General features: G+C 44.2%; 1 long non-coding RNA gene across 4 annotated transcripts in view; it reads right to left on the bottom strand.

The window, feature by feature from the left end:
* Positions 1-315: 315 nt before the first annotated feature.
* Positions 316-11,174, bottom strand: part of LOC117283691 — an 11,310-nt gene continuing 451 nt past the window's right edge. The window contains exons 2-5 of one of the 4 annotated variants that reach the window (XR_004514734.1): positions 10,662-10,713; positions 9,095-9,259; positions 2,432-2,525; positions 316-2,348 (exon numbers count right to left, since the gene is read on the bottom strand). This is a non-coding gene — a long non-coding RNA (uncharacterized LOC117283691). Of the gene's footprint in view, positions 2,526-9,094; positions 9,260-10,661; positions 10,714-11,174 lie in introns of all 4 variants that reach the window. The other 3 variants (XR_004514733.1, XR_004514731.1, XR_004514732.1) reach the window with 3 other exon arrangements.

The raw sequence follows: 11,174 nt of genomic DNA, 5'->3' as shown, positions 1-11,174 counted from the left end.
ACCCCCATTCAGGAACTAGAGGCAAGGGGCTGTGCAGGGGTCCACTTCCCTGCGGCGCATGTGGAGGGTGGGTGCCTGAACAAACTCGGGGTGCTGTTAAGGACATGGAGAGAATAAATGTGTAAGAAACAGGGTTCACGACTCTGGTGGTGGTGGCTCAGTGGTAGAGAGCTTACCTAGCATGCGTGTGACCCTGGCTTCAAATTACCACACACACACACACACACAAAGTATTACTCTGGGCTGGGTATGATGGTACACACCTGCAATCCGAATCTGAGAAGCTGAGACAGGAGGAGCACTGCCAGTGTGAGGCCAGCCTGGACTGCACAGCGAGACCTTGTGTCCAAAAAACAAAAACAGAAACGGAAACACAAGTCCAAGCAGCATCTGCTGGAGTTTCCGTGGAGCAGAGAGCATGCCTGCTGGCAAGCACGGGCTTTCTGTCCAGCCTGATGGTTGAATTTCCTACCGTCAGTGAGCCAAAGGGCACGGATTTGCTTGTGCGTGCAGCAGCCTCTCGGGTCTGATTAGGACCAGCCAGGCCACATCGGGAACCCAGACTGCCTCGGATTTCTCACTCACAGAGAGGGCTTCACAGTGGCAGCTGGCAGCATGCAGATGACCCGTTTCACCCGCTCCTCCAGGGAAGCCCAGTCCCACGGAGGCGGAGGCGAGACTCAATTGTGCCCTAAGGCCTGTGAGATTAAAGGCGCTCTCCTCTCATTTCTGCTGCGTTGTGTTCTTCTCTGGCTTTCTTAGTATCTTCTCCAGGACAGAGTCCAACTTCTGTCTAATTACTTTGGGATCTGGTGTGTTTTCTCCCCAAAGAACTGTCATTGCTGTGTGTATAGGGACCAGATGGCCCCGGCCACAGCTGCTGTGAAGATGTCCAGTCCTGCCAGGAGGTCCTGCAGCTGTGGACCGGGTGCTGCTAAACTGTGTCAGAGGGGACAGCCTGCAGAAGCACAAATACCTTTCCACCTCACAGTTCTGACAGCAACGTCAGTGGCCACAGCGCCGTTGGGGATTCCTCGGCCTGTCCCACTGCCAGGGAAGCTCTGAGGCTGGCTGGCCACACCTGGAGGTGTCCAGTGGGAGAAGAGTGTCTCTTTTGTCCCTGAAATGTTTTTGTACTGAAATGTTTAGGTCCTGTGTGTGTGATGTGTGTGACCACAGTTTAAACACCAACAACCTAGAGCTTTGTGCACGCTAACCAGGCCAGGAAGCCTTGTTTTTGTTTTTTGTTTGAAAAGCACTGCCTTAGCCGCAATGTAGGCTCTAAAGTGGACCCTAACCTGGGTCACCGAGACCGAACGAAGGAGGAAGGGAGCCATCAAGGTTCAGGAGCAGCGGGAATAACAGGGCAGGCCTGACTTCCAGAAGGGCCCTCGCAAACTGGCAGGTTCACGAGCAAGCTCTTCCTCGCCCTCCTCCCACGCCCCGTCTGTGCTCCTCCCTGCCGGGCCAGACCGGGCCCCAGGCGTGAATCACAGCGGACTCAGGCGGGGCGCGGTGTGTGGGCCTCCAGCCAGGCCTGGACCAAGTTTTGGGCCGCGCCAGCGTTTTGGAGGGAAGATGAGCCGTGTATTCAAGAGGGCAGCTTGAGGGCTCCAGCTCCTGACACGACAGCCTCTCCGGACCAAAAACAAAAGTGCAGCGTGGTATGTTAAAGAAATTACGCGCGTGTATATTACTGCTTTAACAATGAAAATAAAATACCACTTAAGATCATATATATTAGATGTGTTAAAATACGAAAAATAGGTGTTTACGTGAAATTGCTTTTCTGCTACATAAATGCCATTATTTAATATGAATTAATAGGGGGTTGATGGTACAGCTCAGTGGTAGAGCACTCGTGCCACATGCACCAGGCCATCGGTTCCCTCCCCAACACTGAAAAATAATAATAATTAATAGGACAAATGATATGTGTGACCAAAAGTTTTCTGTTTCTTCCTGTCCTGTGATACTGCAGTTTCAGTGTTTGGAGTTTGTTTTCCACCGGAGGTCAAACTGGGGTCCTTGCGCTTGCAAGGCAGGTGGCAGAACCACTGAGCTACATCCCCAGCCATGATACTGCAATTTAAAAAATTCATTATTAGATACTTAAACTTTGCATTATGACACCTAAATAGAAGACCTTTTAAAAGGAGAATGAAAACATAATAGGATTAAAGTAGCATTACCAGTACTTAATAATGCCATTCTGTCCCACGTACTTGTCCTGTGTCCTTGCCCGTAGCCTTTAGGAAGCCCTTCTTTAATGAGGATCAGCTTGATGCCATCTCATGAAGTCCTCCCACCCACAGCTCGGTTCCTGTAGGCCCACAACCCGCCCATTCCTGGGATCAGTCCAATGTGATAGCAGTTCGCTAGTTTTCCCAGTAAAAGCATTTGGGTGTGGAATACCCAGGATTTTACTCACTAGCAGCAGCAGGCTTTAGGTTTGTAAGAATTCGTCTCCAGCTCTCCAGAAGTGTCCACTCATTTGTGTGCAAAGGCTGATTCTAGTAAAGCAGCTGTGGGAATGTTGTTTTTAAAAGTTCATCAAGCAGGACACCCATGTCTGATACGTCTAACCTTTTAAACATTTCAGAACACTCCAGATGTCACAGGTTAAACCTCTCTCTTCCACTTAGGGAAACTAGTTTGAAGGTACAGAGATCAACTTGGCATGGTGGCTATGACTGCAATCCCAGCACTCTGGGAGACTGAGGCAGGATGATCAGAAATTTGAGTCCAAACTGGCAATTTGGTGACTCAGCAAAACCTTATTTCCAAATTTAAAAAAGGGCTGATGAGCCAGGCCTGGTCCCACACTCCTGTAATCCCAGCTCTTGGTAGGAGGATCACTGTGAGTTCCACATAGTGAGTTCCAGGCCAGCCTGAACTACATAGGGAGAACCTATCTCCAAAACCCAAAATAAATAAGTAAGTATATAAAATAAGAAGGGCTGGTGATTCAGCTCATTGCAAAGGCTCTAGATTCAATCTTCAGTACTTCGAAAATGAAGGCAGGGAGAGAGGGTGAGAAGGGAGGGAATCCAGCCTGGGAAATATCTATTTAGTGAGACCCTGTCTCACAACAAGAAATGAAAAAGTGGATGGAATGTAGCTTGGCTCAGAGACCCTGGGTTCAATCCTGAGTACAAGCGGGGGGCGGAATGCAGAAGTCACTTGTACTTGTGAAACTGAAGTTGGACTGCAAATAAATTATAGGAAGAGAAGGTTCTGTTTCAATTGGTCATTGTGTTCTGGTGCTTTGTTGTTTCCAAAAAGTGAGTCAGTTTGCATTTTATGGGATTTTGCCATTACCCTCACAGAACGTGGAGCAGATCAGGTACAGTCAGTCCACCCTTTTACACAGTCCTCTGGCCTTCTCCAAGGTCACCAAGCAGTGCTGGACCATGCTGCAGTCTGGGTAACTTATTTATCTGTGGGTTGGTTTTTTTGTTTGTTTGTTTGCAGTATTGGGAATCAAACCTAAAGCCTAGTGCATGATAGGCAAGTGCTCCAAGATAGCCCTTTTCTTTTCTTTCTTTTTAAAATTTTAAGGCAGGATCTTGCTAAATTACCCAGGCTGGCCTCAGACTTGCAAACCCCCCACCCTCCCGCCTCATCCTCCGGGGTAACTGGGACTACAGGTGTGTGTTACCACATGCCGAGACCTAGTAACTCACGAAGAATAAACATTACTTAGTTCAGAGCTCAGGAGGCTGGAAGTCCAAGAGTGGGATTGGTGTCTGATGTGGACTTTCCTGCCACATCCTACATGCAGAGGATGTCACTGGCAAGACAGCAAGTATGCTGGAGAGGGCTTTCCTTACAGAGCCTCTCCTCAAGTAACCCATGATCTCTTAATTCACAAGCGAATAATCCACTCATCAAGGCAGAGCCCTCATGGCCCAGTCACCTCCCAACAATTCCACCTTCAATACAGAACACAAGGGCTGGGGATCTAGCTCAGTGGTTCCAGTGTCTGCTTTCCAAGCACAAGGACCTGAGTTCGATCCCCAGTACCAAAAAACAAAAAAAAACAAAAAAAACAAAAAAAAATTTTTTTTTTTCCGAACTCAGGAATTTGCGCTTGCGAGGCAGGCCCGGTGCCACTGAGCTAAATTCCTAGCACACGTATGATTTCTTATACATTCAGACCATAGCAGATTGCAATCCTTTCTTCCATTTTCACTCAGTATATTGCCAAATCAGTGGGCACTGTTCTTGCCCCATACTTTGAAAATATGATTGGGGGGTGGGGCCTGGCTTGGTGGTACAGTGTGTGTGGACTGTACACAAGGCCCTGAGTGTGACCCACAGCACGGGAAAGGAAGGAAGATGTGAAGCAGGCTTTTCGCCTGGTGACAGCGAGAGCCGCCCTGCAGGTGTGTGTTTAAAGGACGCAGTATGGAGCTGGGGATGAGGCCCCAGGGGCCGTGCTTGCCTCTCACACGTGATGCCTGGGTCCCATCCTCAAAGAAGGCAGAGACACCTTTTACTTCCATTTGTTTTAGAATGTCAGAAACCGCAGTGAGAGCTCTTGCATGTTTGAAACTGAAAAGTAGCCAAAAGCTTTCATTCTGAAAGCCTCAGCATCACCGGGAATCTAAGCCCAGGCCCCTTGGTAGTGTTGAGCAGAAGGACTGTAGGACATTTAAGGGCTCACATCTTTTCATTTTCTTTGGGAAAGAGCTCATAAACTGAATGGAATTTACAAAAATTTACTTTGCCCAAATACACAGACAGATGGGCAAAGTCTCCTTTGTATTTGGACAAGATATCATCAATGTTCTTTTGTTTTATATTTTATTTCCTACTATTTCATTAAAAGCATCACAGAAAAGAATTTTAAAACAATCTGAAACCCTATTTCTCAAATCAAAGCACTTAAACAGCACTGGGAACTTTTCTTTCTCCTTTTTTAAATTGAAACAGGGTCTTGCCACGTAGTGCAGGCTGGCCTCGGCCGCCCAGGTGCTGGAGTACAGGTGTGCACCACCACACCTGGCAGTAAGGGAACATTTTGTTGCAGTGATTTGCGGCAGCTCTTGGTAAATTGTCAAGACTGGTGGGTCTGACAGACTCAGCTCTGGGCTGTGAAGGACCACACAGCTGCCATCAGAATTTCTCCTTTTGTTCACACACAGGATATTTCAGTTACAGCCTTTGAAAGAAGAAATGTGACTTAACTTTTCATAGGACACTCAAGGGACAATACCAACATGCGAGTTCCCTGACGTGGCTTGTTCAAGCTAATTCAGTGGCCAGTCGTTTCAACTAAAATTGGGATCTTTGGAGGAGACAACACGTTTTGATTTTAATTTAGAAATATTTGCCTGCCTCATTGGGCACTTGTGAGACTCGGACTCACATCTCTTTCTCAAACGCCCAACCCCAAATTCTTTTTTTTTTCTGGTACTGGGGATTGAACTGAGGACCTTGTGCTTGCCAGGCAGGCATGGTGCCACTGAGCTAAATCCCCAGGCCTCTTTTTTGAGACAGGGTCTCACTATGTATTCCGGGCTAGCATTGAGCTCATGGCAGTCATCACGCCTCAGCCTCCCAAGTGTTGAGATTATAGGCAGGCACCACCACACCAGGCTCCAAATTATTGTCTGCATGTCGTGCAGTATGCTGTCTTGATTTTTTTAATAACATAAGTATTTTTATTATCATCCTATACATATATACTATATATGCAATTTCTTATCCTTGGACTTTTATTTTACTGTTTTCTTTTCTTTTTCTTTTTTTTTGTGGTATGTTGGATCAAACTCAGGACCTTGCGCTTGCCAGCCAGGCATGGCCTTGCTGAGCTACATCCCCAGCCCTTCTGACTTGATCTTTATCTCAGGTGTATGGGTTATTCAACTCTCACTGAAGTAACGGGGTCCGTTAGCCTTGCAAAGGACCATTATAGTTATTATCATTTTCATTGTCTTAACTCTTAAAAGGCATGGTTCCAATTAAACCATCGATACAAGGCACCACAATGAAGCCACAGGCGAGTGGATGTTTGTGCTCAAGTGGCACCGTTCAGAGTGATGCAACAACGGGTGACCCATGACTGTGATTACAAATCGTGGTTATGGTCACTGGCACAGAGACCAAGAGAGATGCAGGGAGGTGCTGTGCCACCTGGTACTGAAACGAGTGTTGCTCTCCAACTCTATTTCGGGTATTGCCATTTCAGGCTTTGTATTTTTTTTTTTTCCTAGCCTTCTGCATTCATCACTGAAATCCAGGAATTTCTCAACCTAGGAAATAGTTTGCAAGATCCAAAGATGTAAGTACTAAAATCGGGACAGTCTCAGACACACTGGGAGGGCTGGTCACTTTAACACACTCATCAAGTCAGAAGTAATGTCTTAATAAAAATCAGTTACATCTCTGTACACTAACAACACAAAACAACAAATTCAAGTCTTTGAAATGCCACTTACAAAAGCATTATTAAAACATTAAATGAGAAAGGATAAACTACCAAACATTGCTGAAAGAAATGAATAAATAAAGACCTGAATGGAAACGCCACGCGGGTGCAGCAGAGGATGTGACACTAAGATGTGTCCTTTCTCCGGATTGTTTTATAGACTCAACTCAATGAGGATAAAAATCTCAGCATTTTTTTGTAGAAACTGATAATCTGATTCTAAAATGTATACATAGAAAGGATCTGATACCAAAACCAGAGTTTACAACAAAAAACTATAATATGTTTGATGAACATGCAGAACTCCTTAATTAAATACTCACAAACCAAATTCAGCAACACATTACAAAAGATTACACACTATGATCAAGGCAGTCTCATTCCGGGAAAGCAAGGATGGCTAAAAATATGCAAAAATTAACAAGCATGAAACATGATACAAACAAAAAAAAATTACACAATGAAAAAGCCTTTGACAAAATTCAACATCCCTTCATGGTAAAAGCCCTGAAGAAACCAGGTACTGAAGGATCATACCTCAACATAGGAAAGGCCATATATGGCAAACCCACAGCCAATATTATTTTAAATGCGGAAAAAGTGAAAGCATTTCTCTAAAATTAGGAACCATGCAAGTATATCCACTACCACTCAATATAGTACTTAACATTTTAGGGCAACTAAGCAACAGAAATTAAAGGGATACAAATAGGAAAAGTAGAAGTCCAATGACCCTTATTTATAGATGATGTAATCCTATGCTTAGAAGACCCTACACACTCTACCAAAATACTTTAAAAGCTTGTAAATGAAGCCAGCAAAATAGCAGGAAATAAAATCAACATTTAAAAACCAGTAGCTTTTGTATATACAAATAACAAAGTACCCAAGAAAGCAATCAGGAAAACAATACCATTCAAAAAGCAGTGTGAGCCGGGCGTGGTAGAGCAGCCTGGGCTGGCCTTGAACTCATTATGAAATCAAGGCTGGCCTCAAATTTGAGGCTATCCTCCTGCTTCAGTCTCCAAAGTGCTGGAATTATAGGTGTGAGCAGGAGGTTACATTTCACCAGGGAGTTTAAATTTCAGAACACTAAAGAAAGAAATTGAAGAAGACAAAAGAAGATGGAAAGACCTCCCATGTGCATGGATCAGCAGATGACTTGTTAAAATGGTCTACAAAGTCAATGTAGTCCCTATCCAGATACCAGTGATATTCTTCATAGAACTAGAAAAAAAGACCTTGAAACTCAAATGGAAACCCCAAAGACCCAAAATAGCCAAAGCAATCTGGAGGGACCAGATACCTGATTTCAAATTATACACAAAGCCATAGTAAGAAAAACAACATGGTACTGGCACAATGGAATAGCACACAGGGAACAGAAACAAACCAATGAAACTATAGCCATTTGGTTCTTGACAAAGGAGCCAAAAATATGTCGGACAAAAGACAGCCACTTTAATAAATGGTGCTGGGAAAACTGGATACCCACATGTAGAAGACTGAAACTAGATCCCAGTCTCTCACCCTGTAATAAAGGAAATTCATAATGGCTCAAAGACCTAGGTATAAGACCTGAAACTTTGAAATTGCTAAAAGGAAACACTTGAAGCCATAGGCACAGGTAAAGGCTTCCTGAAGTGGACTCCAATAGCACAGAATAATCAAGAATCAACAAATGGACCTACATCAAATCTAAAGTTTCTGTACAGCAAAGGAAACAGCTAACAGTGTGAGGAGAAAGCCTAGACAATGGGAGAAAATCTTTACCATCTACTCTTCTGACAGAGGATTAATATGTAGACTGCATAAGGAATTCACAAACTCAAAGAGCCCACCAGTAAATGGGAAAATGACTTGAATAGATACTTCTCAAAAGAAGTACAGGTGGCCAATAAGTGCATGAAAAATTGTTCACAACATCTGTAGTCAGAACTACAGGAAGATGGTTATCACCGATAATACAAAAAATAACCAATGTGTTTGTAAAGGAACTCTTACACTGCCATGTAACTCTTTTCATCTTTTACAGTCTCTATGGAAATCAGTATGAACTTTCCTAAAAAAAAAACCAAACTAAAAACAATGCAACTGTTCAGTCCATCTAAAGGAATTCGAGTCACCACACCAGTGACACCTGCACACCCGTGTGCACTGTGGCACAGTTCACAGTAGCCCAGGGTGAATGGATAAGGAAGGGTGTATATATACACAATGCAGTGTATTCAGCCAGAAAGAAGAGTGATGCTTTGTTATCTGCGAAAGAATAGATGGGACTGGGGGTCATCTTGTTAAGCAAAGTAAGCCAGACTCAGAAAGACTAGCATAATAATTCTCCATAATTACAATTAGTATAAATAGTTCTCCCTAATATATGGAATTCCTAAAACAACGACATGAAAGTAGAAAGGAGACTGTTATTAAACAAGAGGAAGGGAGTCGGGGAGAGCAGGGGATAGCAAGGAGGGAGGGACGAGGAAAAGGAAGGGGTCATAGGAACGGGCAGAATCGGAACAGACACATTGAGGCCAAACATTTTGTAAAAGTCATGGGCACTAATAATAAAAAAAGAAAAACTAAGAACGAAAAAGAAATGACCTAGAGTCGGCAAAGCAATTTTGAAAAAGAAGAAAAAAATTAGAGGACTTGCATCACCTGATGTCATGACCTGAGTCTTGTAACAGCAGTTCGGCCATTAAGAGTGGTGTCGGGATAAGGATGGGCAGAGCCCAGACGGGGTCCGCGCAGGCGGGTTGGTTTCTGATGAATGGCCACGGCAATTCAGTGTGGAAAAGGAGAGCGTCTGCCACAATTGGGTATCTATATGAAAAAAAAAGCTTGCCCTCCACCTCACAGTGTATGCAAAACAGTAATAAATTCAAAACGAGTCTGAGATCTAAATGTAAGAGCTAAAACCATACAGCTTCTAAGTGAAAATGCAAAGGAAAGCATTTGTGAGCTTGGATAAGGCAGATTTATTTGATAGCACACAAAAATATGAATTACAATAGAACATTTAGACAAGGACTTCATCAAAATTAAAAATATTTGCTCATCAAAAGCTACCATGAAAAGCCGGGAGTGGTAGCGCACGCCTGTAATCCCAGCACTCAGGAGGCTGAGGCAGGAGGATTGCTGTGAGTTCGAGACCCTACATAGCGAGTTCCAGGTCAGTCTCAACTACATAGTGAGACCCTGTCTCAAAAAAAACAAAGAAAAAAGAGCTACCATTAAGTAAAAAAGCACAAGCCAGAGATAGGAGAAGATGTTTGGAAAATATCTGTTAAAACATTTGTAACCTGAATCTATATAAATTCTTGACACTCAATAGTAAAAATATCAACTTAATAGACAAAAATAGGTCATAGATCTAAACAGCTGCTTTGCCAAAGATACACTGAATGGCAAAGTCTGCACATGAAAAAGTGATTAACATCATGAATGATGAAGCTGCAATGAGATACAACTGCACAACTGCTAGAATGGCTAAAACTAAAAACAGGACCAGTGGCCACACCAAATGCCACCGAGGACCCCAGCAATGGGGACACTCAGACACGATCGGTGGAGAGGCAAAATGATGCAGCCACTGGGAAAACAGTTTGACCTTCTTAAACTAAACTAAGTATGAACTCTCCACATGACTTAGCGGTCCCACTCCTGTTGCCATATGCACACACAGAAACCTGAACGTGAGTGGTCTGGCACCTCTCTCTCTCTCTCTCTCTCTCTTTCTCTCTCCTTTCTTTCTTGAGACAGGGTCTCACTGTGTAGTTGAGACTGACCTGGAACTCACCATGTAGCCCAGGATGGTCTCGAACTCACAGTGATCCTCCTGCCTCAGCCTCCCGAGTGCTGGGATTACAGGCGTGCGCCACCACACCCGGCCCATTAGCATCTCTTTATTTAATAAGAGCCAAGAACCAGTGAATGGATAACAAATTGTGGCACAGCCCATATGATGGAAACTATTACTCAGAAATAAAAGAGGGGAAAAACAAACTGCTCTTAAACAGGTCAACATGAGCGAGTGGAAGGAGCCAGTCTTGGGAGGCCGTCTGCTTGTAGAATTTCAGTGTATGCCATTCTCAAAAAGGCAAACTAGGAGGACAGAAATCAGAGCAGAGGGGCAGGGGGTGGAACCCAGGGGAATGTTTCCGGGTGACAGAAACACGCTGTATCAGGAAGGTGGTGAAACATGCATTTGTCATAACAAATGTACCTGTAGCCGGGCATGTAGCTCAGAAGTTCGGTGGCCTGCCTTAGAAATACACCTGGAAAAAAAAAATTTTTTTTTTTTTTTTGGTTTTTTGAGACAGGGTTTCACTGTATAGTTGAGACTGTCCTGGAACTCACTACGTAGCCCAGGCTGGTCTCAAACTTGAAGCGATCCTCCTGCCTCAGCCTCCCGAGTGCTGGGATTACAGGAGTGCACCTCCATGCCCTGTGGGAAGCCAGCCATGGCCCACTGGCTTTTTGAAAGATAACATTTGTTCCTTTTTAAGGACTGCACGTGTTAAGCTTGTTTTTGACCCTGCACGGGTGAAACTCGGACAGCCAAAGATCTGTAGGAGTCAGGTGCTTCCTGTTAAAGATCTGACCTTCTCTGTAGGAGTCAGGTGTTGTAACTCCATTTTGTTAAGTTCCTCCACCTATTTGGGAATCATGATTATTAGTTGCAAGTGTTGTTAATTTGTTTTTCTTGAGCCTGATTTCTCTTTCCCGTGTGAACCCT

The sequence above is a fragment of the Fukomys damarensis genome, unplaced genomic scaffold (genome assembly GCF_012274545.1).
Source record: "Fukomys damarensis isolate Sample0158 unplaced genomic scaffold, DMR_v1.0_HiC HiC_scaffold_29, whole genome shotgun sequence".
Lineage (NCBI taxonomy): Eukaryota > Metazoa > Chordata > Mammalia > Rodentia > Bathyergidae > Fukomys > Fukomys damarensis.
This window is presented reverse-complemented; position numbering and strand designations above follow the sequence as displayed.